Here is an 8,395-nt window from a genome sequence, read left to right as displayed (position 1 = left end):
TTGCATGGTGACTGTGCAGGACACAGAACATGAGCCAACTCGAGCCTGTTGGTCCAGTCGTGCTGTTAAAACCCTGGCTCTGGACTAAGAGCGCCTGAGCCTGATCTCAGTCGGTCCCACCACATCCAGCTCCGACTTTGAGTAAGTGACACAGTTCAGTGAGACTCCATGACAGGCCTGCAAGTGACCAGAAATGACACCTTCTCTGTTGGTAAAGCTGGAACTAGGTTATCCATGTAAAGTGCTTCGTGCTCGTTGCTACTTAATAAGAACACAGCAGGTTTAGCTGTTTTTTTTTTTTTTGCAGGGAGGTGCTTTATTTTGTTTTGCCATCCAAGTGTTATATGCTGGAGTTCTGAAGTGCACAATGCGAGGCCAGTTAATCCCAGGACGTCTGTTAATAATCTCCTTAGCAGCTGGCTCCTGCCCCCCCGCTGCAGCCCGTGTTCCCTCCTGCATTACTGTGCATCCCCGCCAGTGCTCCACCCCTCACTGTGTCACGACTGCTCCCTCCTCACTCCTTTCAGCGGAGTCCCCTGGACAGCCAACGCGGCAGACCCACGGGGCTCGTCCTTGTCCACTTCAGTGCAAACGTCACTTTTCCTGCGCGATCACTCCTCCCTGCTCCATGCAAAGTGGGCGGCTCATTTCCTTATTTCCAGTCTGAAAGAAATGGGTAGCATTCTCCCTCCCCCTCGGGTGGCTTGAAACCAGTAATGTTCCATTCTCATATAAAAACAGGTGCCCCTTGGGCACCTGACAAACAGCTACGCACTCCGCGGTCCTTCCCTGGTGCTGTGCTCACTCTGCATTCCCCAGGGACGTTGGCACCCCAAGATTATGTACTTCTCTCCTGAACTACATTTGCCAGTATCCTGGCATTCGTCATTCATCTCTGGAGTTTGAAAATTCCATGTGTGCTGTGACCCAGTTGCCCTGATTGCATGATGTCTTGACCTCCCAATATTTCAATATTTTATCTCAACATTTTAACTTTAAACCTTTTCTACAACCAAGCTCTGAAATTTTCCATTACCTGAATATTTGCTTTTTAAGCATTTTTGAATCTCAGTATTTTTCTCTGAATACAATACCAGATCTTTTCAACCTTCAAAAGTTTCGCTTCTAGTTCTCCTTACTCCAGCGTTGTTCCTTCCCTACGGGATACCCACCTCCGTGTAACAGACACACCACGCCTGACTACTCCAGAGAGCTAACTTCTAAGCTCTTACCCTGGCATCAGGTAATACAAGGAAAATGGGCCACCCTGGTAAATATGTGCAATACAGACGTCATCCCAGCAATGTGACAAAGATTCACACCAGGCAGGCCCACTTCAGACAGTCATCTGTCCCTCGTGTCAACCCTCGGTCTAGTCTCCAAAACCCATGTGTGCCCACCCTGGCCTCTCTGCACACCCACTCCGCCCCCTGTCATTAACCCCCGCACGCTGCGGGGACCTCGCCTCCCAGAATTCACAAGTCCATTCTGTCACTGGGACGTTTGTCACAGCCACCTTCCTTTCCTACCAGCCACGCTGTGCTTTCTTCTTTCGGTGGAGAACTGTGCCCTCAGCCTGGTGGAGGGATACCCCTCCCTATGCTCCAGGTGTCACCCCCACCTGTTCCTTCAGCCACCTGACCATCGGCGTCTGCTTTCCCCCTTGATTTGGAATCCTTCCTGCACCTTTACTGCTAGAACATGTACATGCTCAAACCAGTCTGCGTTCACAAGGAAAGACCACAAGGTGCTCAGAGACCCACATTTCCAGCTCCTATCCTCTGTACCCCGTGTTCCGAGGGAGTCCATGGCCTGCTACCACTCAGCCTCCCAGGAACCAGCGCCTGGCGTCCGTCCCTGCTGCACCGGGTGCCTTCGCCTTCCATGCAGCCCGGCCCGCGCAGGCGGAGGGGAGCACCTCCTGTCCCGACTACTGTGAGCATCGGGCTGTGGGCATCTCTCCCAGCCAAGCGCCCCTTTGCCTTTGGCCTCGGTCACGCTGCTTCTCAGCCACCATTTTGAATGATTCATTTCTTGACTTGAAATGCAGTATCGCCTAACGACATTCTTCACCTTTAGCTTTTTTCCCTTTAAACATTTTCTTTCAATGACTTCATGCAACCTATGGACTTTATAAGGAAAAAAAAATGAATTCATTTATTCAACAACTAATCATTAGGGCATTATTACATGGCAAGCACTCATGTATGCAATGGGAACATAAGTGAGAAAATTGAATGTAATTTCCTGATAGAGCTTACATTTCAGTGGAGGAAATAGATAACAAACATAAAAATATTTGTTCTTTGCTACAGAAAGAAACGAAGCAAGATAAAAGTGAAAGTGGGTGTCAGTGGCAGGAATAGAGCCTTGTATGGAAACACTTATTAAATCTCATTTACATCCCAGAAGTCCAGTCAGTTAGCAAAGAAGGCTGATTATACACACATACACACGCGCGCACACACACACACATACACACACACACACATATACACAAACACACATGTGTGCATGCACACATACACACACGCACATACACACACATACGCACACACACATACACACAAACACACGTGTGTGCACGCACACATACACACACACACACATACACACACAAACACACGGTGCCAAAAAAATGTGTATACATTTTAAGAAAAGAAGAACGATATTAAAATTACACTGATAGTAACCACTTTGAGCACCTCTTGTAATTGCAGAAGTCAGACGTGACGTGTATTCATGTTTTGTTATCAGTATATATTGAGTATTACAATTTTAATACAGTTTTTTCCTTTTTTTAAATGTGTATACATTTTTTGGCACCCTCTGTATATATACATACTGATTCATCTGAAACACTGCATTGGAGGCGGAGCTCTGTGGGGACCCTGGGCCCCCAGGAAAATGAACCAGTGGGTCCTGGAGGAAAGTAAGCCTGACACATGGCTGGAGGCGAAATGACAACACCAAGCCATCAGGCGCATGGTGACAAGGCAGGGATCTCTGGAAAGGACAGTGATGCTGGGAAATAGAAGGCCACAGCGGGAGGGAGGGAGACCAGACATGAGATGGACGGGTTCCATAAAAGAGACCATAGGCTGAGCCCCCAGGAGCCGAGTAGGGCTGTGAGGACAGGACACTGGGGACGTCACTCATTCGTGGGGCCCCCAGGAGTCGGACAGCCCACTTGTGGTCTCGGGCTCCCTTATTACCTCCTGTGCCCTGGCTTGTCTTTGTTTCTAACTCAGCATGCCATCTGGTGTCCCAGACATCAGTATAGAGAAAAACTCGGTCATCAGTGAAACCACACACTATTAAAAGTAGGGTAATCAGGGCCGGCCGAGTGGTGCGATGGTTGAGAGCTGGCTTGGGACGCCAGAGGGCCCCAGTTTGGATCCCACATATGAGGGCCAGTGACACTGCCCTCCACAGCTAAGATGCTGAACAACAGCTCAACCTGGAGCTGGGCTGCCGTGAGTCGCCGGCGACGGCGTAGGCTGCAGCCCCTGTGGCAGTGGGTTGCCATGGGCTACCGTGTGTAGCCAGCAGCCAGCGTGAGCAGCCAGCAGCCGCAGTGAGCAGCCGTCCAGAAGCCGGCGACTGATCTGCCTCGCCCGGGAAGAGTGCAATGATGGTGCCAACTTGGGCCAGTGAAGCAACATCCTCCACAACTAGACTGAAGAACAAAAAAAAAATGACAGTAACTTGTCTGTTTCCCTTCCCCCAATTCCCCAGCACTGTTCCATCCCCCCAACTCCCCAATAAAAATCTTTAAAAAAAAAAAGTAGGGTAAGCAATATGATATGTTGAATTTGTACAATCAATGCAAACTCATAACCAGAAAGGAAATTTTTTCCAAGACCTGTCACTCATTAAAATTGCCTCAGTAGCAGCATCAGGAACAGATACTCACCCACCCAGCCCCAGCTCACCTGAGCTCCAGGCCCTGCTAATGTTCTCCCATGAAGGAGACCGGACTCCTTGAAGGGACCTAGTTCTGTGACGCAGGACTGGAATCAAATGAGGAAGGCCTGGGGATATCCGGTTGCCAAAAATGTGACAAGAATAAGAAGACAATTTAATTGGGCTCCTATAAGCTCAAATTTGTATAAAATATGCACTTAGAAATAATATTACTTGTTATTTTACTATTACTAATTTATTTAAAACAAATGGAGCTGAGGAAGGCCACAAGTTGGTAAGCACATCCAGAGAGCCTGAAGCACAGTGAGAGGTAGCTGTGTGAGACTAAAGGCAGAGTTACAGAGAACATATCCTGTTTGTTTGCTTTCAAATATGGAATCTAATATAGATGAGTGTTTTACCCTATTAATATGTGTTTATGAAGTTTAGATATGTACTTGATTTTATTTGAGCAAACAGAAATTACCCCCACCCCTCACTGTACTTTGCCGGACCTGCGGCTAAGCTCTCAGATGTCAGCTTGGGAGATGGAACCAAACGGGGGCCCTTCACCGTTTTGAAACCCCATCCATTTTCTACTGTGCAGACCTTTTATTTTCAGTTGTCAGTAGAAAACATACACGAAATTAAAATCGATGAATCAATAGCAATCCATATATTTGAGAAACACATAAAATAGTAGCAGATATTGGTCCCAGGTATTTTGACATCAGTGGTGAGTGTAAGCTTCTCATTTGTGTCCAGGAAACAACTTTCTGCGTGTTGTCTACATCAACATAAACCCCAACAATATATCCCCATCCTTCAGTTTTACACATTTACTCCTTTTCCCTTAAAATCAGGTTCAAATTCTTTACCCCATTTTACTGATGTTGCCTCTTAGTGAGCCCTCTTCTGCTTCCTCTCTGCGTAGATTGGCTGGTCAGTGTAACAATGAAATCATCCGGGAGTCCTACTGTCTTTTACAGAGAAACAAGCCCCTGTGTATGAAATCACTCTAATAGCTATAGGAACAAAATGTCCATGCACACTTTAAAATAAGTTCCAGCACACAGCAGCCTGGTTAATGCTTCCTGAATGAAAGCAGAGGCACCCAAATTGTTGACCTTTTGAATCTAATAGGTTTTGCCAGGGTGTAGCTACATTAGAGGACAGAGACAGCGCCGTGGCAGGAAGTGGGCATCGGATTGAAATTTAAGTCATCACACTTATTCAACAAAGCCCTGGTATTTCCCCAAGGACGACTCTCACACCTTTTGTGAAGCTGTGGAAATAGCTTCTTCAAGTGTGTTGTCAGTTCCTGTAGAATAGAAAGCGTCTGCGGAGACTCACAACCAATCTCTTCACTGAACCATTCGGTTCCTGAAATGTAATACTGCGTTCAGCGTTTCCGGTTTTCACCTTAAACACTAGAGGTCAAAGTCAGTCTCTTAGAGAACCCTGTGTAATTGGCTTTCACATACGCACAAGAGCAGAGCGGTCCATGGACATACGAATGCAGGAAAACCTTGGATCACGAGTGACGTGGTTTGTGAGCGTTCCGCAAGACGAGCAAACATTTCTAATACATTTTAACGTAGTAAACGAGCGATGTCTTGCAATGTGAGTAGTTTGTTTCTGGAACGAATTATGCTCGCAAACCAAGGTATTACTATATATGTTTTTTGTGTTGTTTGTTTTTAAAACTTTAAATGAGATTCAATTGAAATTTGAATTTAAAAAAAATCCTATTGATAATCTCATTTTTTAAGTTATGCAATGCCTGTGGTGTAACGTTTTCTGTCAGTGGGTGTTTGTCATTGTTTTCTCTGACCTACATCTATCCAGCCTCCCTTCTAAGTTTGCCATATTTGCAAAAAATAATAAGAGAAAGAAAGAAACAAAGGAAGAAAGAGAGAGTGGAGGAAGGTGGGACGGAAAGCAGGAAGGAAGGAAACTGTCAACCCTAAACTAGAGGCAGGTATGGGGCTGGGGATGAAGAGTGCTGACGGACATGTCACCTGCCAGTCCCAGGTCGCGCCTGAAGCCCTGTCAAAAAACACTGGTCTGTGAGGGGCTTTGCTCATTATCCCAACTGATGCTTACATCTTTCTCCTCGACGATCTCAGGCAACTGCTCTCGGTCACTTCACAAAGGCACAGGTAACAGTCTACCTGTACCGGGGTCTCTCCTATAGTGCTTTGTCTCTGCAGTAAACTGTGGGTCGCTTAATCATACTCTTTGTCTCCCAGTTAACTAGACAAGACCCACCCTCAAAGGTTTTCTTTCTGAACTGCCCTGAAAAGGAGATGTGATTGTACTTTTACACTTAGCAGTAGTTCTATTTTACACTTATCTAGTCCTATTTTTGCAGCTTCCTTTTGAAACCTCTGGACATACGCTAATGAGAGAGCTTGGTAGGGGTTCTGTGAGCAGCTGCAATGAGGAGGGGAAAGCAGGAAGAAGGGGCGAGCTTTCGTGGTGCGACGGCACACACTCCTGACTACGTTAACCCCAGAACCAACCCGCTTGGGTATCAGTCCGGGAACAGTGCAGAGGTTTAGATGTCAATAATGAAACAAACTCCATGCTCTGGATGGGCCCCCACAGCTGTGCCTGAATGCAGCCCCTGCGCCTGCCCCTCCTGAAGGAAACCAGATGTAACAGGGATGTAAGGCCCTGCCTGGGCAGTTTTAGACACTGGTGTGGAAGAAACAAACGAGGTGAAAACTTGCAGCGCCCATGTGCACAGCAGGCGGAGCCTCGGGACAGCGCGTCCAGGGGCAGGGGTCCAGAGGACACGCGTCAGCGTGTGACTGCAGACACCAGAGCAGACGGCCGGCCCCTGTGAAGTGGGCACACGGCGTCCAAGGCCGCAGCTGCCATCACGCAACCCGCCACCATCATGGTAGCTCGAGCCGCCGTGCACACAGGGTTTTGTGCTCGAGACGTCCCCATCCTCCTGAATGCAGCTTGGGGCTCACGTGTGTGGGATTCGCACAGTTTCGGATGCTGGGATTTATGAGGTACTCGGCGTCCACCTGTCCTGGTGTCCAGAATATGTGCCTGTATTCTCTCGTGGATGCAGTGTCATATGCGTGAGAAATTCACACCAAAAGTGTTCCCCTTGGAGAAATGGAGGCAAGAGCGGAATTTCATAAGCATCATGTGAGCAGTGTGTAATCAGTCTTTTTGAAAAGCTCCTCTTTAGTAATCCCCGTTCAAATGTCATGCTGCCTGCAGGCTGAGTGCACGATGCACTTTAGCATGATTTCATACGTTTCAGAATGTTCTCCCATAATTCATGAGCTTCCAAAAATAAAACACAACAATTACAATCTAGCAGGCCAGGAGTGCTGCGATATTTTAAATGACTGCCTTAACTCACAATTCTAATTTTTTTTTAAATTGATACTTCTGTTCCATTTGTAAGGAAATCCAGCCAATACTCAGTGAAGCCAACTTAACACATGATGAACAAGAAAATGGGTGTGAAGGTCATTGAGGCACAGACACTGCTGTTGTCACGCTGCTGTTGTTACGGGGTGTGTTGAGACCCGGATGTGTCAGTGTATCGGGCGGAAAACAGGTAGGACAGAGGTCCATGTGGTCTCTACCTGAGAGGGCAAAATGGATCGTATTGTATACTGGAGACCTGTTATTCAGACGCATAAGCAGATACACATCCCCACACATGTAAATACCATGTGTGTATAAATGTATATAATATAATAGGGCCGTACAGAAACAAACGGACTCCCACAACATCTGCCTGATGTTTTCTGCATACCCAGTATGCTCGGATCCCTCGAGCAGTAGGTTGTGTGTTGGATTCGTTTCCTAGGGCTTCTTCACTAAGTGCTGCCAACAGGATGGCTTAAACCAGTGGAAGCTTATGGCCTCACAGTTCTGAAGGTCAGACATCCAAAGTCAAGGTGCTGGCAGGGCCGTGCTCCCTGAGATCAGGAGTGGACTCTCCCATGACTCCTCCTAGCTTCTGGTGGTCTGCTGGTCATCCTTAGCATGCCTTGTCTTGCAGCTGCCAAGCACCCCTCTCTGTCCTCTTTGTCCCACAAAGCTTCCCCTGTGTGTCTGTCTTCTCATGGTCATCTTCTTATAAGGATGCCAGTCGTTTTGGGTTGGTCCCCACCCTCGCTCAGCATGACCTGATCTTAACTAATTGTATCTGAAATGACCCTATTTCCAAGCACTATCACACTCAGAGGTTCAGGGTTATGACGTCAATATATCTTTCTTAGGGAGACACAAGGACCCGTTAACATGTGTGTTTTTTAACTTTGTTTTATGTAGTTCTGTTATTTCATTTTGATGGTCAGTAACTTACAGATATAAAAAGCTCTAAATTAAAGGAGTTTAATAGATTTCCAAGTAGCAATTAGAAGAGTTGACGTTTGAACCTTTTCTTCCTAATCGCAAAGCCATTGAGGACATTGTCATGAAAAACCGGTAACTAAAACACAAGACTCAG

This window comes from Hipposideros armiger, unplaced genomic scaffold (genome assembly GCF_001890085.2).
Source record: "Hipposideros armiger isolate ML-2016 unplaced genomic scaffold, ASM189008v1 scaffold_262, whole genome shotgun sequence".
Taxonomy (NCBI): domain Eukaryota; kingdom Metazoa; phylum Chordata; class Mammalia; order Chiroptera; family Hipposideridae; genus Hipposideros; species Hipposideros armiger.
This window is presented reverse-complemented; position numbering follows the sequence as displayed.